Source organism: Pyrus communis, chromosome 5, assembly GCF_041283825.1.
Source record: "Pyrus communis isolate YQ-2024b chromosome 5, ASM4128382v1, whole genome shotgun sequence".
NCBI classification, from domain to species: domain Eukaryota; kingdom Viridiplantae; phylum Streptophyta; class Magnoliopsida; order Rosales; family Rosaceae; genus Pyrus; species Pyrus communis.
This window is the reverse complement of record NC_142569.1, coordinates 13,823,663-13,851,455: the sequence shown is the minus strand read 5'-3', so window position 1 is coordinate 13,851,455 and position 27,793 is coordinate 13,823,663. Positions and strand designations below refer to the sequence as shown.

The window sequence follows — 27,793 nt, the reverse complement described above, 5'->3', positions numbered from 1 at the left end:
GTCTATTGATGAATCTTACTTGTTCCGAGGTATTTTCTTACTATAATATCTTGTTATATTAGGTGATAAAACAAAAAATTGTATACTCTTCCATTCTACACTCAAAATCTTAGTCTTTAACAACCCAAAGTCCTATGCAAGAAAAACCTTTGTTTGACATTACACTCAGACAATTGTGTGGGTGACTCTTTGAAGTTGTTTCTACGTTGTGAAATCTATAACCACTAACCAAAAGAAAGATAGGCCTACAACTTTATCGACAGATGACCCTAGGTCATTATTATTATATTATAAAATTCACATACATCAACCAACAGGTAACCACTAACTAAAGGACAAAAGATTCTTGTCGGATTTTTTTTTTTTGTGGATTTTAGAAATCTCGTGATCGGAATCGTTTATTGTACATCGTGTGGTTATAAATTATTTTAAATTTTAAAATTTAAAATTAAATATAAATAATACCTAATAAAAACTTACAATTTACTATCAACTACCGCAATTATAAGATTTTTAAGATTTCAAAAAAATATCCAACGAGGATCATTTTTCTTCAAGTAGAGAGGGCTTGTAACCTTATCGACAATTGACCATCGACACAGAAATCAACATACATCAAAAGGTGCGAGGTATCAATTGTCGTCACCTGCAACCTTATCCTATAGTTGATGAATAGGGTAGGAAGTTATACAGCACGTATGATGTAACAGGCAACACTAATATTGCTGGTCAAGGCCTTTGTCAAGTCTCAGGGGAGGCCCGGAGAGGGGTGCTCCAAGGACAAAGGACACTATTAGGCGTTAGCAAATTACAGTGATTCTCGAGCACCATGAAGAAAGAGCAGAAAATTTCATTCTGATCAGAATATAAGAGATATATTATATGTTTTTATGATAATAATGAGAAATTTTATTTTTTAAATTATTAAATTTTTAAAACACATATAACACCATTTATATAATAATACGTATAGAATGAGTTGCAGTAAAACATCTCTCAAGAAAAAGACACGGCATCCGACACAAGGACAAACCATCCAGCCATTAAATTTGATCAAAACACCACACACACACTGTAACATGCGCCATCATCACCCAATTAGCCCCACCACCACACCAACTTTCCCTTCTTTATTGAGTCGTTTGTTTCACGCGCTTCCAGTATGCCTGACTGCAGGTAACCTAACAATGGAAAATGGAAAGTGGAAAATGACATACATCCTACAATGCTAAACCTGGTTGCAGCGGAGTCGATGATACATACTACAGTGCATAAGGGTTTTCATGGAAAATGACTTACATCGGAAGAGTTTATTGTTATGTTGGATTTTGATTTAATAATATATTGTTACGGTAGGTTTTTTTTCATATGATAATATATTTTGATATACGTTGCCGTGGTTACACGAATTTATATAAGTTGTTTTCTGTTTCGTAGTGTGCTAACACCGTCAATGTGTCTTCTAGCATCAATGATCCAAGAATTTATACATAAAATTTTATCATTGATTGAAAACACATATTTATATCATGTAAATTGCTCGTCTACAATAAACTCCCTATATTTAAAGAAAACATCAATTCATCACATAGTAAATTTTTATTGAAGTCGAGTATTCTCGTCTATAGTGACTGAGTTGCAAAAAAAGATTTCTCCTTAATTTTATTTTTTGGTAGAAGATTTCTCCTAAATTTGGTTGCCCTAGCTTGCACCTTTTATCGTTTATAGAGTTTAATGCTAATCATAGATGGAAAAGGATCCTTGTTTGATTCTTTTTTTTTTTTGAGATTCTAGAGATTCTGTGATCGTGACCTTTCATCTTATATCGTGAGTTCAGTTTTCTTTATGTACTATTCATATTTAATATAAAATTTTAAATTTTAAAATAATTTTTGACTGCACGATGTATAATGAACGATCAGGATCATAGGATCCTATGATCCCCATGCAAGGATCCTTTTCCATCATAGATTCTTTGGGACAGATATACACGTGTTCAGTTTCTAACCGTGTCGTAGGACTAGTGATGGACCCCTCAAACTAAAATGGTATTCCTCTACACTTGTAAGTGAGAGGTCTTATGTTCGATTCTCACCAAAAGTAAATTTAAACCATATTATTACTAGTCCATTATGAGACTAAGCTTTCATCTTCCCTTTATGTGGATAATATCGTTTGTTAAAAAAAAAATCGTTTTCTTATTAATCAAACAAAAGAGGGGGCATTTTTTCTTACTTTTTACTTAAATTATGGTACCCTCTCTAAATCCATAACCATAATCATGATATATAGTACTTAATACCATAAAATAAGCCGTAATTCTTTCGTTTAATATAATTTATTTGTTTTTAGTTGTCCAATATATCTGTGTGTCCATTGATATTTTTTCTCGTTTTCTCTTCTTAAATTTGTATAGACGCTAATACTAATAACACCACCAATTTAAATTATTCTTTAACAAATAATATCATCAATACGACAAAGGTGGGGAGATAGCTTTACAATAGGTTAATAATAATGAGATTCAAATTTGCTTTTGGTAAGAATCGAACTTAAGACCTCTCACGTACAAATGAAAATAAATATCACTAGATCGTAGTACTAAGTGACACTATTAGTTTAAATTATATTTTATAAATTATATAATATAATTGTTAATATTAAATTCTTACTTAAACATTAATTAACATATTTATTCTCAATGACACGTTATATGAAATATAAATATGATGTAAAAGTTGATCCACATAACATACATGTGGACTTTGTCTAGTGGAATCTGTATATGATTGATAATAAGTTATAAGTTATTAACTCCTGGTCGTCTCGAGAAATCCAATTTTTTTCTTTATTTTTTTAAACTATTTCTTCCTTTTTATTTTTGGATGCGGTGTCTTTGCTTTTAAGTGGCTCTCTAGTTCTTCTTTCTCAGGAACTCTCTCTCTCTCTCTCTCTCTCACTGGTTTTTGCAGCTTCTTTATCTGAAAGTGGGTTTTCTTTCCTTTGCATGTTACTATTTTATTTATTTATGTTCTTATTTTTTGGCTTGGTGGTTGTTTAGTTTGTAGGGTTTCGCTTTGGCAATTGATGCCTAGGGTTTTTTAATTGCATGCCTGAATTCTTTTTGTGTTTTCATGTGCTCAAGTTTGAGTTTTTATACGGTTGTTTTCTTCTGGGTTTTTGTTGATGTTGTTCTTGTGTTTCTGACTTCAGAATTAAGAACTTATTCATGCACCAAAACATAGTTAAGAAACAATTGGAAAAAAAAAATTTGAATTATTAAATATTAGATTCAGCTCAGCTTACATGTTCCAGGAACATCTGCGTGAAAGATTTATCCTTTTTCTGTACATCGGTACATCAGTCCCAATTTGTAAGAATTAAGGTTAAAAGTTTGTATTTTGACTATTTTCTTAACCCTTTTTATGCAAAAAAATTATGGCCTGAAGTGTAAGCTTGACTTTCATAGCATTTTGAAAAATTAATTTAGCATTAGACTTAAGCTTAAATTTTTGGTACTAGATTTTATGGAATTTACTTTGTTTTCAAGATGGAGATGATCCATGGTCACAAGAACTAGTTTTAGATTTTTCCATTAATTTCTCAAAGCTTTTGTACATTTTATTCGGTGTTGTATAATTTATGATGAATATTTTCTACCTCTTGGGTAGCAGTTTAATTTCCATTGAAAATTAGATGGTTTCTGGTTGTAGATAGTTTTCTTAGAAATCTCTAGATGAGGTTTCTGATAGTATTTTGCATGTTATGTTGTGTTCTTACTTCTTAATTTCATGTTCTATGTGTCCCTAAAAGATCATTCTTGATCTGTAATTATAGGGTAGGTCCTAGATATTCTCTAGTCATACTTGATAATTTTTCAACCAAGCACCATAGTTCCGGTATATGTCAGACTTCTTTGGAGTCGATCATGATACTACTGTACTAGGTCTGTATTTTCTGTGCTAACAATCTAGGTCAGTTGGTGTTATTGGGGATATCAGATATTGGTTAGTATTTTATATATATGTATGCATGTATAAAGTTTGTGTGTATAAAGTTCATTTTAATTTCTCACCCTTTATTTTCCCCCCAATTTATGTGTGGAAATTTGATCGCATGTGGAAGATTCCTTGACAATTGTTGTGGTTGTTAGAACATTATAAACTGCTCTTTTCCGTAGCTACTGATGTCTAATTTGAGCTATGGTTTGATGTTGTGTGACAACGAGAGAGAGCACGCTTGTCATCACACATGAAAGGATCATGGTTGTTTACGGGCGTGCTCTCTCTTGTTGTCATTCGGTCCACCTGCTCTATCTTTGGCATATGATATTAATTTGCAGGTGATTTTGATCTCTAACTATACATGCCAGAATTCGCATATGATATGATATATATATTACTTGTTTTTACTTCAATTTGTTGTAAATTTTTTTGTGGAATCAGTTTTTGTGAACTTATTGAGTCCCATGTTTGAGATCCAAAATAATGTGCTCATTCAACAATTGTTAAAACATTTTGACAAAACAAAAAGCTATTGGTAAAACATAATATACGGAACTTCAATATTCATCCGTAGCATATCAATTAATCATTTACCTCAACCAATTAAGTTTGTTTAGTGGCGATCCACTTTGTGCTACCATCTAGTGGTATTCCTTTTACCTGTAAGTGAAAGGTCTTAGGTTTGATTGTTGCTAAAGGCGAGTTCGAACCAAATTATTATGGCTAGCCCATTGTGAGGTTTAGCCCACTCCCCCGCCCCTTTAGGTTAATATCTAATGTATTAAAAAACGTTTGCTTAGTGGGGACTTAGGATGGGGTTGAAAAGATTTGTGCTGATCATGATGAGTGCTAGTTGTGTTTTGCCTATTGCAGATGTTGAAAAATTTAGTGAAATTTACTAATTATTGATCTTGGCAATCTTGGCTGATTTGCCTCCTTGTTTTAATGATAATTCCGCCCAAAGACCATAACATGTTCTTTACACATATGAGAAGCGAAAAAGATAATCAAGTTAGATTCTAATGAGAATCTATAAGTTGAAGGTTTGTTTTATTTGAAAAGAAGGGTGGTTTTCATATATGAGAAAGTAGAAGTTGAAGATTTGTTCAATTTGCATCCATTACTATGTTTCTAACACTTCCTAAAATAATTTAAAATTTTTTCTTTTTATTTTATTAGATATTTTATTTTCTAATTTAAAAACATAAATTTATTAAACATAAAAGCAAAGAAAAGGGTCTATTTTGCATATGGGATAGGGCAAATTTGGATACTTTTTTTCTTTGCACTCGTTGTTGTGCTTTTCGAACTTTCATAGTATATAAACATTCTCAGCATTTAGTTTTATTCAATTTTCTCTTTTGTATGTAGATTCATAAAAATAGAGAAAAATGTATATAACAAAGCAGAAGCTATGGCCATTGTGCCATGGGATCGTGGAGGAACCAAAAGGCCACAGTGGCATGATCAAGATCGTCATTGTGGTTGCATGGCCAGATAATCTCTTATTGTTCTTTGTTCCTGCATTTATATATTACTCCCAACATATTTTGCTTTACTATTTAGCTTGTGTATTTCTTCGTTTATGTGCCATATATAGGCATTGAGTTATTTTGTTGTCATATTAATGAAAACTGTGAAATAACGTTAATCTGTAATCTGTATCCAAGAAATCAAAATTTGAAGTGATTAGATTAATCAAAAAACACTTTTAGATACCATTGTTTCATTTTAAGAGTTTCGGATTTTTGGACTCATGTTATATTGTTATTTCACTATCTGCGATGGAGATGTAATTTCATGTAAGGGAAGATAATTCAACAACGGCACTGTATTTGTATATTTGTGAGGTATCCATTTTCTTGTCAATTTTTCAGAGAAGAAATGTGATTAGTGGATTGAGATATTAAAGAGGGACAAATAAATGGGTGATCTAAGCATGAAATTGCAGGGTTGCTGATGCTATATATACCAGTGGTGATGGTGAACTCAATGAACAGATCGTATTTTGGCAATGCTAACTTGGTATTTGTAGGGTTTACAGTGATGGTGAGATGTGGTTTGCCAGCTAGTAGATTGTGTTTTACTGGTAAGTGGATTGACAGTGGTTTCATATTGCATTGAGATTGTATCTTAAGTCTAACTTGTTCTTGCAGTTTCTTTCTCACAGAGGATGAAATAGATCCTCTATATTTTGTTTTATACTGAACTTTCGACTAGCACGTGATGCTTATCTCTAATAGCAGATTGAATTCATATATTTATGACTTGTTTTTACTTGAAGTATGTGTTGTTTCCCTTTAAAATTATTCAACATTCGGAAAATCTAATGTAATTGCAATGCAGTAATGCGTAAATCATTTTTGTCAGTCATGCTTGGTATGTGGTCGTAATGTAATTGGTTAATGGGTATATAAATTGTTACACTTTATTAGAATTAGGCTAAAAGTTGTTAGATGCTCTTGATGTACATGATGATAAATAAATGAAATTTTCTGAGCAGTACTTTCAGTGCTGTTAGCTATTTGGGATTCAGAATTTGATTTTGGTGGTGCTTATTTTACTCTTTTTACTTTTACTACTTGTGTAATGTAGGAAAGGATGAATATGGCTGGAGTTGGGTTGATGAGTATTCCATTCCCCTTATTTGTTCCAGCTCATACCAGTATTTTTACCATTTTCTCACCCTTTTATCGTTAAATTGAATGGTAAACTGTAATGCTATCAAGTAAACCAAAAAAACATGTGCGTATGGACTGGGCATGATTTTGTTGTTAATATGATTGAATGAGTCCATTACTGGATACGGAAGCAAAAGATATGAGTACTCCTTTTATCTACTAATAATAAGTGGAAGACTTAAGAATGAAGAGCAACATTGCTAATGCAATAGCCGTGACAATGGCAAATTGGCAATGTATACAAAGCTAATTTTGGTATGGCCGGTGTGAGAGTGAAGGTTGGAGATGCAATTTTGCAGCTGTTGGTGTTACCTTGGTTGTAAGTGAGTTGGTTGTAGTTTTTTGCCTGTTTTTGACGTTTTTGTACTATTTTCCTTATGAAGGATGAAAAAGCTCTTATTTCTCAAACTTCAGGCGTAGCAGACTATGTAAGATGAGGTGCTTAAGTCTTTTCTGTTGTTTGAACCCACGAGTCTTCTCACCAAAAAAAAAAAACAGGTATATATTTGGATTGCTTGTTATAACACCATGAACATTTTTTTTCCTGAAATTTTCCATTATCTAACTTTCATTTTATGGACTCGTGTTTTTGATATTGTTAATTTTGTGTCCTTGTTATAGTGTGGATGAGGGGACCCTAAAATATCATGAAACTCTAGACTCAATTGTTAAAAATGCATTACAGGAACACTACAACTCCATCTGCTTAAGCACTACAAAACTACTACTTAAACATTACAAATGCACTGCGTAAACACTTTTCCTATCGAATGTATTGCATTGTCATTTTTAAGTACCTCTATCTATATTTTGTAGTGCATTCCTACCAAATTAAGCTTAAAATCCATGCAACTTCAAGTCCTCATCCAAATGTCTTTCACCGGTTATCTAATATTTCTACTGCGACTCTAGTAGTTGCAAGGGAGAGGTAAAGTTGTTGGAGTGTTATGTTTTAGATGAGCACCGCTCATGTAGGGGGAATATTACCGTTGCACATAGGAGAGAGAGCATCTCTCTTACATCATCAACTCATCTTAACCATTCACGTAATCTACACTATGAGATAGTTACAAGTGTCATACTCTATCACTTAATGAAATTACATCTCCACAGCACACTTGGAGCATATTTTTGCAAATTCACTTATAATTCAACACTCCTTTTCAGGTGGTTTGCAGAAATCACTCTCAAAGCCTTCCTCAAATACTTAAATCGATCCTTTCCCATGCTTTTGTGTTTGCATTACACCAAATCAATTTCCCTTTCATGCAATGCATCTTTGATGAAGTGAAATCTTCTATTGATATGTATGGTTTTATGATGACGTATAGGATTCTTGAATATAGCAACGGCAGAGGTATTATCTCACAAAATTCGAGTTGGTTCAACATGTTCTTCACCAAAATCTGTGAGAACAAACCTTAACCCGATTGCTTGTGCAGTAGCTTCAGCTGCACTCACATATTCAGCCTCTGCAATTGACAATGCTACACTGTTTTGCTTGATTAATGCCCAAGAAAACACTCCAAATCCTAGGCTAAAGTCATATCCAGAAGTGCTCATATCATCCTCACTTCCAGCTCAATCACTGCCACAATACCCAATAAGCACAACATTCTTCCCCCTTTCATATGCAATTCCATACTCCAAGGTGCCTTGGGTATATTTTCGTATTACCCTCTTAGCAATTCCCATGTGCTTCCTGGTAGGATAGTGCATGAACCTAACAAGTAGGCTTGCTGCAAACATAATGTTTGGTCTAGTAGCAGTCAGATACAAGAAACTCCCAACAATCTTCCTTTACAAACTTTCATCAGCCATTTCACTTCCATCCACTTTAGACAATTTTTCATTCACAGCAAGTGGAGTTGCAACTAGTTTGCAATACGTCCCAATTTATCTAATAGAGCCTTTGCATATTTCTTCAGATGTAAGAAAATGCAACTCTTAGTTTGAACTACCCCAAGACCCAAGAAGTGATGTAATAATCCCTTGTTTGTCATCTCATATTGCTTCATCATTTCACTTTTAAATTCTGAAATCAACTCATTTGAACTCCTAGTGTAAATGATATCATCCAGCCACATACAAAGAGAATGAGAATACCTTCCTTAGTTGTCTTGGTATACAATGTGGCTTCACTAAGACTTCTGTGAAACCCAACTTTTGAGAAAAATATGAATCAATTTCTTCATACCAAGCTTTACGGGCTTGCTTTCTTCATACCAAGCTCTACGGGCTTGCTTCAGACAATATAGTGCTTTCTTGAGTTTGCAAATCTTGTCTTCCTTGCCTTCAATCACAAATCCAAGAGTTTGATCAACGTATACCTCTTCATGGAACACTCCATTGAGAAATGCAAACTTCACATCCAATTGCTTTGAACCTCGTTGTGCAGCTAGAGCTTCAGTGTTCTTATGGTGTCAAGTTTTGCAACTGGAGCAAATGTCTCATTAAAATCCACTCCAGGCTTCTGGAAATACCCTTTTGCTACTAACCTTGTCTTATTCTTCTGTACAGAACCATCTAAACGCAACTTTGTTTTATAAAACCCATTTAAACCAATCTCATTAAAATCCACTTCAGGCTTCTGGAAATACCCCTTTGCAACTAACATTGTCTTATTCTTCTGTACAGAACCATCTAACCTCAACATTGTTTTGTAAAACCCATTTAAAATCAATAATGGTTTGTCAACCAGTTCCCAAGTACAATTCTTCACTTGGGAACTCCTTTTTTATTGTTTGCGTTGTTGAAGGGAACATTCTAGGAAACTCATTTACAGACGTGTCTAAGCATAAATTTCAAACATCTCTGGTGACTCTTAGCCTTAATTTTATGCTATCGTCAACATGTTTAGATTTATGAAAACTTGTGTTCCTGTTTTCGTGGAATCTTGATGTGAAAACGTTTTCCTTCCCCAACCCTCGCTTTCTATTCCGTCACTCTGATGATATCTTCACTATTCTTTTCATGTGTTTGCAGTGGAGGACACGTGCTTCTATTTTCACCTATTTGCTTCCGTTTATCTCTAAAGGGACTAATAGATTTCTTGTTGATGGAGTTTCAGTTATAGGTTTTTTATTCGTTAAGATGTAAAGGCCTATTAATGATTTTTCTTGTAAATTGGAAGCACTATATCCATGCTGAGCTTTTAAAGCTGAACTTCTCTGGTAGAAAAATTTGTTCTGCGTCTGCTTACCATGCGAATGGTGTACGTTATAGAAGATAGTTTGCTACTGTTTAGGTTGTTACTGCTTTACCTATTCTGTTTGTGTGCTTGCCTTGCTACCGTCTAGGTGGTTACTGCTCTACCTATTCTGTTTAATGTGCTTGCTTTTATTGTTAAAAAGAGTCAAAGTCTGACACCAGGAATTGATTCACACTTAACGGTTAAATATTGTTCAGAGTAATTCCGAAGTGCTTGAATGATCACCAGGAGTTGAATCTGAAGACCGAGCAAGTGTTTCCTAGGTACGTCTGCTTCAACCAGCTTGTAACTCTTAAAGAGAATTTGATTTTACATTTGTGCTTCATCACATATACCGTTAACATTCGAAGGGATCCCTGGCATATTCTACACTTTTGGATCAGCCTTTTGAGTTTAGCATCTCATTCAAGCTCATATCAAAACTGGGATCTGCCGTTATGAAGGCCGGCTTTTATTATTGAAACAGATCACTCTCCCAGCTTGGACATTATATGCGAAACCTGATGGTTTGGGAGGTGGGGTGTCAAACATCCTTTTGAGTTTAAACCGAAATTTAGTATATCAATATGCATTATTTTTACTTGGATTTTATGTATATTCTGAAAATTGGTCCTCGATATTTGTTCTTTTATCAGATGCTTTTTCAGCATCTCATTTCCTCTGGAATGTGTGTTCTTTTTAAAAACAAGTGGGATTTGGAAGTCATGTCATCACCCATCCCCTCCCCTCAAAGAGAGTTTTTAGCTGAGTGAATGAAATGATTCCAACTTTATTCACCGCTCTGGTCAATTTGGGACTTCAGTGAAAGCGACTCTTCATGCTCGTCTCACCGTCTTGGCCCGCCTTTTCCTGAATCCAGGATCGAGCTTCTTCCCCCATCTGGGGTTGATGCCCGCGGTGGATGACATAGCAGTGGTTTAGTATGCCCTTATTGCAGCCAGCACTTGGCATTGCCTGGCGGGAAAGTACCATCCCTTTCAACAGTAAGACCACATCCAATGGTTGGGGAAAATTTAGGCAAGATGAGTAGTGCAATTGAAATCCCAACTTTAGACTGTAGGAATGTCCTTCAAATCAAATGATGTGTTCTCTTCCCTATATCCCTGCTGTTGCTCATTGTAAGAAGGCACTGAAGAGCTGTTTTAAGATCACTGCTCAGCATGGCCAAATCAAACTCCAACCTACAAAAAAGGGATGACATGATATACGGTTCAAATTGAGATGAAACGGCTGCTGCTTGCATTTGAAGATAAAAAGAAACTAAACAACGGGATGAGAAACAATTGTGTTTTCCTTTACCTTCTTTACAATCTTGTTCACTTTCCTTTTGCTTTAATCCAACTGCAATGACCAATAAGTTTGTCGATGATCACTTTGAGTTCTAAAACAAAAGGAGTGAAACTTGAATTCCGATTTCTTTGAATTCAATTAGAAGCTTCAAATATTTTCGATTTGACTAATATTTTGTAAGGATAATCTATGGGGTGCAATTTGAAAAACAGACGGTTCGAATCGTTAAACTTCAATAGGGTGTGGGCCCACAACTTATTCTCATTTTTATAAAAAAAAAAAAAAAAAAAAAAAAAAAAAAAAGGATCCCTTAACTTGAAGCCCTCCATGAACAACATATCCACGTTTTTAAAATGTTTAGTTAAAACAAATTGGCTCTTTATAACCAGTGACAACAAATTGGCTCCCAAAGAAGAGAACCGCAGAAAGCATAGCAATGGTAGAAAGGAAACTGCAACTAAAGAACCTCCTTCTCGTTGGGTCCTTGTGAGATATCTGAATGCAAGATGAAATAACAAGAACAATACAAACCAAAATAATTAAAATTCAAAAGGGTAGGCATTCATCATTCTGCTGCTGTTAAGATGCAACCTTATCCTATAGTTGATGAATTGGGCGGTAAAGTTATACACGACATAAAATAGGATATAATAATACGCAAGAATTCACTCATCTTCTATTATCATCTCATTTTCTTCTCTCTTCTCACACTTTACTAAAATTGTGAATGTGTTTTCTTGTATCAATGATTCAAAAAATTTATACATAAAATTGTATCACTAACTGAAAACGTATATTTGTATCACGTAAAATGTTTGCCTACAATAAAAACTCTATATTTGAAAAAAATAGAATTCTCCTATCACCAATTCACAACACAACAAATATTTATTGAACGCGAGGGATTCTCGTCTACAGTAATTGAGTTGCAATAAAAGATTTCTCCAAAATTTAGTTGCCCTAGCTTGAGCCATTTTCGTCTGCAGAGTTTAATGCTGATCATAGATACATTGGGACAGATGTACACGTGTTCAGTTTTTGACCATGCCATAAGACTAGTGATAGACTTTTCAGTTCACCAAATTCATCTAATCCGAGATCTTAGTCGTTGGATTTTAATTCAATGGTTATAAATAAGGGATCTTTTTAAAAATTATAATAATTGTAGCCTTTGTAACAAAATCTAATAGCTCGAATCCTGAATTAAATGGATTTGATGTAAAGGGATCATTTCTGGATCACTTTCCGACTTTTCAAACTAAAATGGTACTTTTCTTAGTTACCAAACAAAAGATGGTACATTTTTCTTACTTTTTACTTAATAATCGTACCCTGTCTAAATCCATAACCATCATCATGATATATACTAAAAAAATGCGTGGTAATTCTTTTGTTTAATATATAATTAATAATTAATTTGTTTTTGGTTGATCCAATATCTCTGCATGTCCAATGACATTCTTTCTGAATTTATCTTCTTAATATTTGTATATACGAAAATATTAAGGGTTCATTAATTTAAGTTATATAACGTGCTTGTTGATGATAAATGATTAATTAAATGTTAATTTTTACTGGTAACACATCACACGATTTACAAGTTTAATTTTTATTTGAAATACAAAGGAGACTCATTCTCTATGGACTCTCTGTCACCTCATCTTTCTGGAATAATTTGTATGCCAACATTATAAAACAAAGAAATGCTAAGAGCAGTTGCACCGGGAGGTGGTTAGGCCGGCACTCAGCCAAAAAACAAGGCTGGCACTCAGCCAATCCACTCTAGCCCGTTCCATTGCCTGGCACCCAGCCCAAGCTGGTCTCCAGGCCAGCCCAAAATTGACAGACCTTGGGACTGGTCCATCTGACGTCAGCATGGCGTAGGAGGGCATATGATGTCAGCCTTTTTTTTTTGTTGCGCCAGAGAGGGCGTTGTTGTGGAGGTGAGGAGCGGAGCTGGTCGAGGCGGAAGAGGGTGTCGGGAGGGAAGGAGCCACGGAGGGAGAAGGACGGAAGGACGAAGCGACGACATCGGAGGTGTGGAGATGCAGGAGGACGAAGCGACGACGTTGAAGGACAGGAGGTGTAGAGGAGCTTGTTGTTGAGGTTGGCTTGGGATTTGAAGGACAGGGTGGCAACGACGTTAGAGGAGGTTAGGAGGTGGCGGTGGGAATGGATTATCTGTGCTGGGTGGATGGCGTGGAGGAATGGAAGGGAAGAGAAGGGTGGAAGATGGGAAAATAAAAATATTTTAATAATAATATTATTATTTTATTTTTTTATAAAGTTAGAAATTAAAAATAAAATTATTATTTTTTATTATTTTATAATAAAAAATAATAATATTTTAATAAATTGACTAGGCTATTTTTTTTAGGGATGGAGATGCTTTGGTCTATTACTTTTCACTGGAGTATATTACTGTGCACTTAAGTGGATAAATGTGCTGGATGCTGGCGCAAAGTCTCTAGGGGTGGAACTGCTCTAAGGAGACTCTCCCAAAAATGGGTTCATGAACTCCTAACCACCTCATGCTTTTAACACAATTCTTGTGCTAATATTATAAAATATTATGTATAAAATACGAGATGGTGGGAAGTCTATAAAAAATATTACTTTGAATGGACTCTTTAATATTTTTTTATATAAAATATTAGCATTTGCCTGTATACTTTGTATGTATGGACACATTTTTTAAAAAAATGAGAAGGAGAGAGGGCGAGAGAGAACGTGGGGGGAGTGGAAGGTTTTTGTTTTCAATTATTTTTTTGTTAGTATTAGAGGTATTTTAACATCACATGTAGGTGATGCTTCAATAAAAAACAGTAAATTTTGGATCTGTAAAATTATATTATTGCCCATCATTTTTTTATGTGATAGAAGATTAATTTTTTTTTTCATATTTTTTTTTATTGACAAAATTTTTTTTATTAATTAATAGAGATTATACTAAAAATATGATGTGCGGAGAGGCCCACTTTTTTAGTCTCATTTGTCCTTATCTTATCGACCATCAAAACTGTTTATGATTGATAATAAGTTATTAACTCTTGGTCTTCTCGAGAAATCCAAATTTTTACACTATTTAGTCCTTTTTATTTTTGGGTGCAGTGTCTTTGCTTTTAAGTGGCTCTCTAGTTCTCCATTTTTCTCAGGAACTCTCTCTCTCTCCCTGGTTTTTCATTTTTGCAGCTTCTTTCCCTGAAAGTGGGTTTTCTTTCCTTTGCATGTTACTATTTTATTTGTTCATTTTAATTTTTTGGCTTGGTGTTCGTCTAGTTTGTAGGGTTTGCATTTGGCAAGCCTAGGGTTTTTTTAATTACATGCTTGAATTCTATGTGTTTTCATGTGCTTAAGTGTGATTTTTTATACACCTGTTTTCTTCTGGGTTTTTTGTTGTTGTTGTTGTTGTTGTTGCTTTTCTGACTTCAGAATTAATAACTTATTCACGCACCAATACATAGTTAAGAAACAATTGGAAAAAAAAAATGTTAAATATTAGATTCAGCTCAGCTTACATGTTCTAGGAACGTCTGCGTCGAAGATTTATCCTTTACTGCCAATCTGTAAGAATTAAGGTTAAAAGTTTGTATTTGACTATTCTCTTAACCCTTTTTATGCAAAAAAATAATGGCTTGAAATGTAAGATTGACTTTCAAAGCATTTTGAAAAATTAATTTAGCACAAGTACTTTTGGTACTAGATTTGATGAAATTTACTTTGTTTTCAAGATGGAGAAGATCCATGCTCACAAGAAATATGTTTAGATTTTTCCATTAATTCTTCAAAGCCTTTGTACATTTTATTGGGTGTTGTATAATTTATGATGAATATTTTCTACATCTAGGGTAGCAGTTTAATTTCTATTGAAAATTAGATGGTTTGGGGTTGTAGATAGTTTTCTGAGAAATCTCTAGATGAGGTTTCTGATAGTATTTTGCATATTATGTTGTGTTCTTACCTTTGAATTTCATGTTCTATGTGTCACTGAAAGATCATTTTTGATCTGTAATTATAGGGTAGGCCCTAAATATTCTCTAGTCATACTTGATAATTTTTCAACCAAGCACCATAGTTCTGGTATATGTCAGACTTCTCTGGAGTCGATCATGATACTACTGTACTAGGTCTATAATTTTCTGTGCTAACAATCTAGGCCAGTTGTGTTATTGGGGGTATCAGATCTATGGTTGGTATTATATATATATATATATATATATATATATATATATATATATGTATGTATATGTAAATGTATGTGTATATAGTTCGTATGTATAAAGTTCATTTTAATTTCTCGCCTTTTATTTTTCCCCCAATTTATGTGTGGAAATTCGATCGCATGTGGAGGATTCCTTGACAATTGTTGTGATTGCTAGAACATTATAAACTGCTCTTTTCTGTAGCTACTGATGTCTAATTTGAGCTATGGTTTGATGTTGTGTGACAAGGAGAGAGAGCACGCTTGTCATCACCCATGAACGGATCATGGTTGTTTACGGGCGTACGCTCTCTTCTTGTCATACGGTCCACCTGCTCTATCTTTGGCATATGATATTAACTTGTAGGTGATTTTGATCTCTAACTATGCAAATTCGCATATGATATGAATATTATTTTTTTTTACTTCATTTTGTTGTAAATTTTTCGTGGAATCATTTTTGTGAGTTTATTGAGTCTCATGGTGTGAGATCCAGATTTAATGTGCTCATCATTCCACTATTGATAAAACATTTTGACAAAAAAAAAAAAATGCTATTGGTAAAACATAATACATGGAACTTTAGTATTAATCTGTAGCACATGAATTAATCATGTACCTCAACCAATTAAGTTTGTTTATTGGGGAGCTGCTTAGTTTTACAGTCTAATGATATTCTTCTTCACTTGTGAGTGAGAGGCCTTATGTTTGATTGTTGCTAAAGGAAAATTCAAACCAGATTAGTATGGCTAACCCATTCTAAGGTTTAGCCCACTCTCCTACCCCCTTAGTTTGGATAATATCGAATGTATTAAGAGAAGTTTGTTTAGTGGAGACTGACTTAGGCTGGGGTTGAAAAGATTTGTGCTGATCATGGTCAGTGCTAGTTATGTTGTGCCTATTGCAGATGTTGAAAATTTTTGTGAAATTTACTAATTAGTCTCTGATTCAACAGTAATTATTGATCTTGGCTGATTTGCCTCCTTGTTTTATGATAAGTCTACCCAAAACCATCACTTTTTCTTTACACATATTAGAAGCGAAAAACATGTTTGTAAAAACAAGTTTGATTCTTATAAGAATCTAAAGATGAAGGCTTTTATTTGAAAAGAAGGGTGGTTTTTGCATATGGGAAAGTAGAAGTTGAAGATTTGTTTATTTGCATCCATTACTATGTGTATGAGTTTTGATTAGAAAAGATGAGCTATTTTAGAGTTTCCTGAATGGGAATAAACACTATTATGTGAGAATAGTAAAGATAGGGTTCAAATTTAATTAAGTGATACGTTGAAAGATTCTCTGTTGACGACATCGTCACCAATTATCTTGTTACCCTAGAATGAACATAAATCAATTAGATATAAAAAGAGAGATTAAGAGTCTATTGATGAATCTTACTTGTTCCGAGGTATTTTTTTACTATAATATCTTGTTATATTAGGTGATAAAACAAAAAATTGTATACTCTTCCATTCTACACTCAAAATCTTAGTCTTTAACAACCCAAAGTCCCATGTAAGAAAAACCTTTGTTTGACATTACACTCAGACAATTGTGTGGGTGACTCTTTGAAGTTGTTTCTACGTTGTGAAATCTATAACCACTAACCAAAAGAAAGATAGGCCTACAACTTTATCGACAGATGACCCTAGGTCATTATTATTATATTATAAAATTCACATACATCAACCAACAGGTAACCACTAACTAAAGGACAAAAGATTCTTGTCGGATTTTTTTTTTTTGTGGATTTTAGAAATCTCGGAATCGTTTATTGTACATCGTGTGGTTATAAATTATTTTAAATTTTAAAATTTAAAATTAAATATAAATAATACCTAATAAAAACTTACAATTTACTATCAACGACCGCGATAATAAGATTTTTAAGATTTCAAAAAAATATCCAACGAGGATCATTTTTCTTCAAGTAGAGAGGGCTTGTAACCTTATCGACAATTGACCATCGACACAAAAATCAACATACATCAAAAGGTGCGAGGCATCAATTGTCCTCACCTGCAACCTTATCCTATAGTTGATGAATAGGGTAGGAAGTTATACAGCACGTATGATGTAACAGGCAACACTAATATTGCTGGTCAAGGCCTTTGTCAAGTCTCAGGGGAGGCCCGGAGAGGGGTGCTCCAAGGACAAAGGACACTATTAGGCGTTAGCAAATTACAGTGATTCTCGAGCACCATGAAGAAAGAGCAGAAAATTTTCATTCTGATCAGAATATAAGAGATATATTATATGTTTTTACGAAAATAATGAAAAATTTTATTTTTTAAATTATTAAAATTTTAAAATATATATAATACCATTTATATAATGATACGTATCATTCTATGTACTGGTTGCAGTAAAACATCTCTCAAGAAAAAGACAGGCATCCGACACAAGGACGAACCATCCAGCCATTAAATTTGATCAAAACACCACACACACACTGTAACATGCGCCATCATCACCCAATTAGCCCCACCACCACACCAACTTTCCCTTCTTTATTGAGTCGTTTGTTTCACGCGCTTCCAGTATGCCTGACTGCAGGTAACCTAACAATGGAAAATGGAAAATGGAAAATGACATACATCCTACAATGCTAAACCTGGTTGCAGCGGAGTCGATGATACATACTACAGTGCATAAGGGTTTTCTTGGAAAATGACTTACATCGGAAGAGTTTATTGTTATGTTGGATTTTGATTTAATAATATATTGTTACGGTAGGTTTCTTTTCATATGATAATATATTTTGATATGCGTTGCCGTTGTGAGACGAATTTATATAAGTTGTTTTCTGTTTCGTAGTGTGCTAACACTGTCAATGTGTCTTCTAGCATCAATGATCCAAGAATTTATACATAAAATTTTATCATTGATTGAAAACGCATATTTATATCATGTAAATTGCTCGTCTACAATAAACTCCTTATATTTAAAGAAAACATCAATTCATCACATAGTAAATTTTTATTGAAGTCGAGTATTCTCGTCCATAGTGACTGAGTTGCAAGAAAAGATTTCTCCTTAATTTTATTTTTTGGTAGAAGATTTCTCCTAAATTTGGTTGCCCTAGCTTGCACCTTTTATCGTTTATAGAGTTTAATGCTAATCATAGATGGAAAAGGATTCTTGCTGGATTCTTTTTTTTGAGATTCTAGAGATTTTGTGATCGTGACCTTTCATCTTATATCGTGAGATCAGTTTTCTTTATGTACTATTCATATTTAATATAAAATTTTAAATTTTAAAATAATTTCTGACTGCACGATGTATAATGAACGATCAGGATCATAGGATCCTATGATCCCCATGCAAGGATCCTTTTCCATCATAGATTCTTTGGGACAGATATACACGTGTTCAGTTTCTAACCGTGCCGTAGGACTAGTGATGGACTCCTCAAACTAAAATGGTATTCCTCTACACTTGTAAGTGAGAGGTCTTATGTTCGATTCTCACCAAAGGTAAATTTAAACCATATTATTACTAGTCCATTATGAGACTAAGCTTCCATCTTCCCTTTATGTAGATAATATCGTTTGTTAAAAAAAAAAATCGTTTTCTTATTAATCAAACAAAAGAGGGGACATTTTTTCTTACTTTTTACTTAAATTATGGTACCCTCTCTAAATCCATAACCATAATCATGATATATAGTACTTAATACTATAAAATAAGCCGTAATTCTTTCGTTTAATATAATTTATTTGTTTTTAGTTGTCCAATATCTCTGTGTGTCCATTGATATTCTTTCTGGTTTTCTCTTCTTAATTTTGTATAGACACTAATACTAATAACACCACCGATTTAAATTATTCTTTAACAAATAATATCATCAATACGACAAAGGTGGGGAGATAGCTTTACAATAGGTTAATAATAATGAGATTCAAATTTGCTTTTGGTGAGAATCAAACTTAAAACCTCTCACGTACAAATGAAAATAAATATCACTAGATCGTAGTACTAAGTGACACTATTAGTTTAAATTATATTTTGTAAATTATATAATATAATTGTTAATATTAAATTCTTATTTAAATATTTATATGAAATATAAATATGATCTAAAAGTTGATCCACGTAACATACATGTGGACTTTGTCTAGTGGAATCTGTATATGATTGATAATAAGTTATAAGTTATTAACTCCTGGTCGTCTCGAGAAATCCAATTTTTTTCTTTATTTTTTTAAACTATTTCTTCCTTTTTATTTTTGGATGCGGTGTCTTTGCTTTTAAGTGGCTCTCTAGTTCTTCTTTCTCAGGAACTCTCTCTCTCTCTCTCTCTCTCTCTCTCACTGGTTTTTGCAGCTTCTTTATCTGAAAGTGGGTTTTCTTTCCTTTGCATGTTACTATTTTATTTATTTATGTTCTTATTTTTTGGCTTGGTGGTTGTTTAGTTTGTAGGGTTTCGCTTTGGCAATTGATGCCTAGGGTTTTTTAATTGCATGCCTGAATTCTTTTTGTGTTTTTCATGTGCTCAAGTTTGAGTTTTTATACGGTTGTTTTCTTCTGGGTTTTTGTTGATGTTGTTCTTGTGTTTCTGACTTCAGAATTAAGAACTTATTCATGCACCAAAACATAGTTAAGAAACAATTGGAAAAAAAAAATTTGAATTATTAAATATTAGATTCAGCTCAGCTTACATGTTCCAGGAACATCTGCGTGAAAGATTTATCCTTTTTCTGTACATCAGTACATCAGTCCCAATTTGTAAGAATTAAGTTTAAAAGTTTGTATTTTGACTATTTTCTTAACCCTTTTTATGCAAAAAAATTATGGCCTGAAGTGTAAGCTTGACTTTCATAGCATTTTGAAAAATTAATTTAGCATTAGACTTAAGCTTATATTTTTGGTACTAAATTTTATGGAATTTTACTTTGTTTTCAAGATGGAGATGATCCATGCTCACAAGAACTAGTTTTAGATTTTTCCATTAATTTCTCAAAGCTTTTGTACATTTTATTCGGTGTTGTATAATTTATGATGAATATTTTCTACCTCTTGGGTAGCAGTTTAATTTCCATTGAAAATTAGATGGTTTCTGGTTGTAGATAGTTTTCTTAGAAATCTCTAGATGAGGTTTCTGATAGTATTTTGCATGTTATGTTGTGTTCTTACTTCTTAATTTCATGTTCTATGTGTCCCTAAAAGATCATTCTTGATCTGTAATTATAGGGTAGGTCCTAGATATTCTCTAGTCATACTTGATAATTTTTCAACCAAGCACCATAGTTCCGGTATATGTCAGACTTCTTTGGAGTCGATCATGATACTACTGTACTAGGTCTGTATGTTCTGTGCTAACAATCTAGGTCAGTTGGTGTTATTGGGGATATCAGATATTGGTTAGTATTTTATATATATGTATGCATGTATAAAGTTTGTGTGTATAAAGTTCATTTTAATTTCTCACCCTTTATTTTCCCCCCAATTTATGTGTGGAAATTTGATCGCATGTGGAAGATTCCTTGACAATTGTTGTGATTGTTAGAACATTATAAACTGCTCTTTTCCGTAGCTACTGATGTCTAATTTGAGCTATGGTTTGATGTTGTGTGACAACGAGAGAGAGCACGCTTGTCATCACACATGAAAGGATCATGGTTGTTTACGGGCGTGCTCTCTCTTGTTGTCATTCAGTCCACCTGCTCTATCTTTGGCATATGATATTAATTTGCAGGTGATTTTGATCTGTAACTATACATGCCAGAATTCGCATATGATATGATATATATATATTACTTGTTTTTACTTCAATTTGTTGTAAATTTTTTTGTGGAATCAGTTTTTGTGAACTTATTGAGTCCCATGTTTGAGATCCAAAATAATGTGCTCATTCAACAATTGTTAAAACATTTTGACAAAACAAAAAGCTATTGGTAAAACATAATATACGGAACTTCAATATTCATCCGTAGCATATCAATTAATCATTTACCTCAACCAATTAAGTTTGTTTAGTGGCGATCCACTTTGTGCTACCATCTAGTGGTATTCCTTTTACTTGTAAGTGAAAGATCTTAGGTTTGATTGTTGCTAAAGGCGAGTTCGAACCAAATTATTATGGCTAGCCCATTGTGAGGTTTAGCCCACTCCCCCACCCCTTTAGGTTAATATCTAATGTATTAAAAAACGTTTGCTTAGTGGGGACTTAGGATGGGGTTGAAAAGATTTGTGCTGATCATGATGAGTGCTAGTTGTGTTTTGCCTATTGCAGATGTTGAAAAATTTAGTGAAATTTACTAATTATTGATCTTGGCAATCTTGGCTGATTTGCCTCCTTGTTTTAATGATAATTCCGCCCAAAGACCATAACATGTTCTTTACACATATGAGAAGCGAAAAAGATAATCAAGTTAGATTCTAATGAGAATCTATAAGTTGAAGGTTTGTTTTATTTGAAAAGAAGGGTGGTTTTCATATATGAGAAAGTAGAAGTTGAAGATTTGTTCAATTTGCATCCATTACTATGTTTCTAACACTTCCTAAAATAATTTAAAATTTTTTCTTTTTATTTTATTAGATATTTTATTTTCTAATTTAAAAACATAAATTTATTAAACATAAAAGCAAAGAAAAGGGTCTATTTTGCATATGGGATAGGGCAAATTTGGATACTTTTTTTCTTTGCACTCGTTGTTGTGCTTTTCGAACTTTCATAGTATATAAACATTCTCAGCATTTAGTTTTATTCAATTTTCTCTTTTGTATGTAGATTCATAAAAATAGGGAAAAATGTATATAACAAAGCAGAAGCTATGGCCATTGTGCCATGGGATCGTGGAGGAACCAAAAGGCCACAGTGGCATGATCAAGATCGTCATTGTGGTTGCATGGCCAGATAATCTCTTATTGTTCTTTGTTCCTGCATTTATATATTACTCCCAACATATTTTGCTTTACTATTTAGCTTGTGTATTTCTTCGTTTATGTGCCATATATAGGCATTGAGTTATTTTGTTGTCATATTAATGAAAACTGTGAAATAACGTTAATCGGTAATCTGTATCCAAGAAATCAAAATTTGAAGTGATTAGATTAATCAAAAAACACTTTTAGATACCATTGTTTCATTTTAAGAGTTTCGGATTTTTGGACTCATGTTATATTGTTATTTCACTATCTGTGATGGAGATGTAATTTCATGTAAGGGAAGATAATTCAACAACGGCACTGTATTTGTATATTTGTGAGGTATCCATTTTCTTGTCAATTTTTCAGAGAAGAAATGTGATTAGTGGATTGAGATATTAAAGAGGGACAAATAAATGGGTGATCTAAGCATGAAATTGCAGGGTTGCTGATGCTATATATACCAGTGGTGATGGTGAACTCAATGAACAGATCGTATTTTGGCAATGCTAACTTGGTATTTGTAGGGTTTACAGTGATGGTGAGATGTGGTTTGCCAGCTAGTAGATTGTGTTTTACTGGTAAGTGGATTGACAGTGGTTTCATATTGCATTGAGATTGTATCTTAAGTCTAACTTGTTCTTGCAGTTTCTTTCTCACAGAGGATGAAATAGATCCTCTATATTTTGTTTTATACTGAACTTTCGACTAGCACGTGATGCTTATCTCTAATAGCAGATTGAATTCATATATTTATGACTTGTTTTTACTTGAAGTATGTGTTGTTTCCCTTTAAAATTATTCAACATTCGGAAAATCTAATGTAATTGCAATGCAGTAATGCGTAAATCATTTTTGTCAGTCATGCTTGGTATGTGGTCGTAATGTAATTGGTTAATGGGTATATAAATTGTTACACTTTATTAGAATTAGGCTAAAAGTTGTTAGATGCTCTTGATGTACACGATGATAAATAAATGAAATTTTCTGATTGAGCAATACTTTCAGTTCGGTTAGCTATTTGGGATTCAGAATTTGATTTTGGTGGTGCTTATTTTATTCTTTTTACTTTTACTACTTGTGTAATGTAGGAAAGGATGAATATGGCTGGAGTTGGGTTGATGAGTATTCCATTCCCCTTATTTGTTCCAGCTCATACCAGTATTTTTACCATTTTCTCACCCTTTTATCGTTAAATTGAATGGTAAACTGTAATGCTATCAAGTAAACCAAAAAAACATGTGCGTATGGACTGGGCATGATTTTGTTGTTAATATGATTGAATGAGTCCATTACTGGATACGGAAGCAAAAGATATGAGTACTCCTTTTATCTACTAATAATAAGTGGAAGACTTAAGAATGAAGAGCAACATTGCTAATGCAATAGCCGTGACAATGGCAAATTGGCAATGTATACAAAGCTAATTTTGGTATGGCCGGTGTGAGAGTGAAGGTTGGAGATGCAATTTTGCAGCTGTTGGTGTTACCTTGGTTGTAAGTGAGTTGGTTGTAGTTTTTTGCCTGTTTTTGACGTTTTTGTACTATTTTCCTTATGAAGGATGAAAAAACTCTTATTTCTCAAACTTCAGGCGTAGCAGACTATGTAAGATGAGGTGCTTAAGTCTTTTCTGTTGTTTGAACCCACGAGTCTTCTCACCAAAAAAAAAAAACAGGTATATATTTGGATTGCTTGTTATAACACCATGAACATTTTTTTTCTTAGAAATTTTCCATTATCTAACTTTCATTTTATGGACTCATGTTTTTGATATTGTTAATTTTGTGTCCTTGTTATAGTGTGGATGAGGGGACCCTAAAATATGATGAAACTCTAGACTCAATTGTTAAAAATGCATTATAGGAACACTACAGCTCCATCTGCTTAAGCACTACAAAACTACTACTTAAACATTACAAATGCACTACGTAAACACTTTTCCTATCGAATGTATTGCATTGTCATTTTTAAGTACCTCTATCTATATTTTGTAGTGCATTCCTAACAAATTAAGCTTAAAATCCATGCAACTTCAAGTCCTCATCCAAATGTCTTTCACCGGTTATCTAATATTTCTACTGCAACTCTAGTAGTTGCAAGGGAGAGGTAAAGTTGTTGGAGTGTTATGTTTTAGATGAGCACCGCTCATGTGGGGGGAATATTACCATTGCACATAGGAGAGAGAGCATCTCTCTTACATCATCAACTCATCTTAACCATTCACGTAATCTATACTATGAGATAGTTACAAGTGTCATACTCTATCACTTAATGAAATTACATCTCCACAGCACACTTGGAGCATATTTTTGCAAATTCACTTATAATTCAACACTCCTTTTCAGGTGGTTTGCAGAAATCACTCTCAAAGCCTTCCTCAAATACTTAAATTGATCCTTTCCCATGCTTTTGTGTTTGCATTACACCAAATCAATTTCCCCTTCATGCAATGCATCTTTGATGAAGTGAAATCTTCTATTGATATGTATGGTTTTATGATGACGTATAGGATTCTTGGATATAGCAACGGCAGAGGTATTATCTCACAAAATTCGAGTTGGTTCAACATGTTCTTCACCAAAATCTGTGAGAACAAACCTTAACCCGATTGCTTGTGCAGTAGCTTCTCAGCTGCACTCACATATTCAGCCTCTGCAATTGACAATGCTACACTGTTTTGCTTGATTAATGCCCAAGAAAACACTCCAAATCCTAGGCTAAAGTCATATCCAGAAGTGCTCATATCATCCTCACTTCCAGCTCAGTCACTGCCACAATACCCAATAAGCACAACATTCTTCCCCTTTTCATATGCAATTCCATACAAGGTGCCTTGGGTATATTTTCGTATTACCCTCTTAGCAATTCCCATGTGCTTCCTGATAGGATAGTGTATGAACCTAACAAGTAGGCTTGCTGCAAACATAATGTTTGGTCTAGTAGCAGTCAGATACAAGAAACTCCCAACAATCTTCCTTTACAAACTTTCATCAGCCATTTCACTTCCATCCACTTTAGACAATTTTTCATTCACAGCAAGTGGAGTTGCAACTAGTTTGCAATACGTCCCAATTTATCCAATAGAGCCTTTGCATATTTCTTCAGATGTAAGAAAATGCAACTCTTAGTTTGAACTACCCCAAGACCCAAGAAGTGATGTAATAATCCCTTGTTTGTCATCTCATATTGCTTCATCATTTCACTTTTAAATTCTGAAATCAACTCATTTGAACTCCTAGTGTAAATGATATCATCCAGCCACATACAAAGAGAATGAGAATACCTGCCTCAGTTGTCTTGGTATACAATGTGGCTTCACTAAGACTTCTGTGAAACCCAACTTTTGAGAAAAATATGAATCAATTTCTTCATACCAAGCTTTACGGGCTTGCTTTCTTCATACCAAGCTCTACAGGCTTGCTTCAGACAATATAGTGCTTTCTTGAGTTTGCAAATCTTGTCTTCCTTGCCTTCAATCACAAATCCAAGAGTTTGATCAACATATACCTCTTCATGGAACACAACATTGAGAAATGCAGACTTCACATCCAATTGCTTTGAACCTCTTTGTGCAGCTAGAGCTTCAGTGTTCTTATGGTGTCAAGTTTTGCAACTGGAGCAAATGTCTCATTAAAATCCACTCCAGGCTTTTGGAAATACCCTTTTGCTACTAACCTTGTCTTATTCTTCTGTAAAGAACCATCTAAACTCAACTTTGTTTTGTAAAACCCATTTAAACCAATCTCATTAAAATCCACTCCAGGCTTCTGGAAATACCCCTTTGCTACTAACCTTGTCTTATTCTTCTGTACAGAACCATCTAAACTCAACTTTGTTTTGTAAAACCCATTTAAAATCAATAATGGTTTGTCAACCAGTTCCCAAGTACAATTCTTCACTTGGGAACTCCTTTTTTATTGTTTGCGTTGTTGAAGGGAACATTCTAGGAAACTCATTTACAGACGTGTCTAAGCATAAATTTCAAACATCTCTGGTGACTCTTAGCCTTAATTTTATGCTATCGTCAACATGTTTAGATTTATGAAAACTTGTGTTCCTGTTTTCGTGGAATCTTGATGTGAAAACGTTTTCCTTCCCCAACCCTCGCTTTCTATTCCGTCACTCTGATGATATCTTCACTATTCTTTTCATGTGTTTGCAGTGGAGGACACGTGCTTCTATTTTCACCTATTTGCTTCCGTTTATCTCTAAAGGGACTAATAGATTTCTTGTTGATGGAGTTTCAGTTATAGGTTTTTTATTCGTTAAGATGTAAAGGCCTATTAATGATTTTTCTTGTAAATTGGAAGCACTATATCCATGCTGAGCTTTTAAAGCTGAACTTCTCTGGTAGAAAAATTTGTTCTGCGTCTGCTTACCATGCGAATGGTGTACGTTATAGAAGATAGTTTGCTACTGTTTAGGTTGTTACTGCTTTACCTATTCTGTTTGTGTGCTTGCCTTGCTACCGTCTAGGTGGTTACTGCTCTACCTATTCTGTTTAATGTGCTTGCTTTTATTGTTAAAAAGAGTCAAAGTCTGACATCAGGAATTGATTCACACTTAACGGTTAAATATTGTTCAGAGTAATTCCGAAGTGCTTGAATGATCACCAGGAGTTGAATCTGAAGACCGAGCAAGTGTTTCCTAGGTACGTCTGCTTCAACCAGCTTGTAACTCTTAAAGAGAATTTGATTTTACATTTGTGCTTCATCACATATACCGTTAACATTTGAAGGGATCCCTGGCATATTCTACACTTTTGGATCAGCCTTTTGAGTTTAGCATCTCATTCAAGCTCATATCAAAACTGGGATCTGCCGTTATGAAGGCCGGCTTTTATTATTGAAACAGATCCCTCTCCCAGCTTGGACATTATATGCGAAACCTGATGGTTTGGGAGGTGGGGTGTCAAACATCCTTTTGAGTTTAAACCGAAATTTAGTATATCAATATGCATTATTTTTACTTGGATTTTATGTATATTCTGAAAATTGGTCCTCGATATTTGTTCTTTTATCAGATGCTTTTTCAGCATCTCATTTCCTCTGGAATGTGTGTTCTTTTTAAAAACAAGTGGGATTTGGAAGTCATGTCATCACCCATCCCCTCCCCTCAAAGAGAGTTTTTAGCTGAGTGAATGAAATGATTCCAACTTTATTCACCGCTCTGGTCAATTTGGGACTTAAGCGAAAGCGACTCTTCATGCTCGTCTCACCCTCTTGGCCCGCCTTTTCCTGAATCCAGGATAGAGCTTCTTCCCCCATCTGGGGTTGATGCCCGCGGTGGATGACATAGCAGTGGTTTAGTATGCCCTTATTGCAGCCAGCACTTGGCATTGCCTGGCGGGAAAGTACCATCCCTTTCAACAGTAAGACCACATCCAATGGTTGGGGAAAATTTAGGCAAGATGAGTAGTGCAATTGAAATCCCAACTTTAGACTGTAGGAATGTCCTTCAAATCAAATGATGTGTTCTCTTCCCTATATCCCTGCTGTTGCTCATTGTAAGAAGGCACTGAAGAGCTGTTTTAAGG

General features: G+C 34.1%; 2 long non-coding RNA genes across 8 annotated transcripts; both read left to right on the top strand.

Annotated features, from left to right (window-relative positions):
- The first annotated feature begins 2,856 nt into the window (after positions 1 to 2,856).
- LOC148696827 (uncharacterized) lies at positions 2,857 to 11,265 on the top strand. Of its 6 annotated transcripts, none has more exons than XR_015962765.1 (4): positions 2,857 to 2,987; positions 5,376 to 6,093; positions 6,600 to 7,008; positions 7,100 to 10,511. It is a non-coding gene; the product is annotated as an uncharacterized LOC148696827 (long non-coding RNA). The 6 variants fall into 6 exon arrangements; XR_015962766.1 differs by adding an exon at positions 10,532 to 11,265 and having other exon boundaries at positions 2,865 to 6,093; positions 7,100 to 10,411; XR_015962767.1 differs by having other exon boundaries at positions 2,870 to 6,093; positions 7,100 to 7,183; positions 10,039 to 10,511.
- Positions 11,266 to 19,647: 8,382 nt separating this feature from the next.
- Positions 19,648 to 27,307, top strand: LOC148696826 (uncharacterized). Of its 2 annotated transcripts, XR_015962762.1 has the most exons (6): positions 19,648 to 19,728; positions 22,121 to 22,838; positions 23,349 to 23,753; positions 23,849 to 23,932; positions 26,843 to 26,908; positions 26,996 to 27,307. It is a non-coding gene; the product is annotated as an uncharacterized LOC148696826 (long non-coding RNA). The 2 variants fall into 2 exon arrangements; XR_015962761.1 differs by lacking the exon at positions 19,648 to 19,728 and having other exon boundaries at positions 22,663 to 22,838; positions 23,349 to 23,757.
- Positions 27,308 to 27,793: the final 486 nt, after the last annotated feature.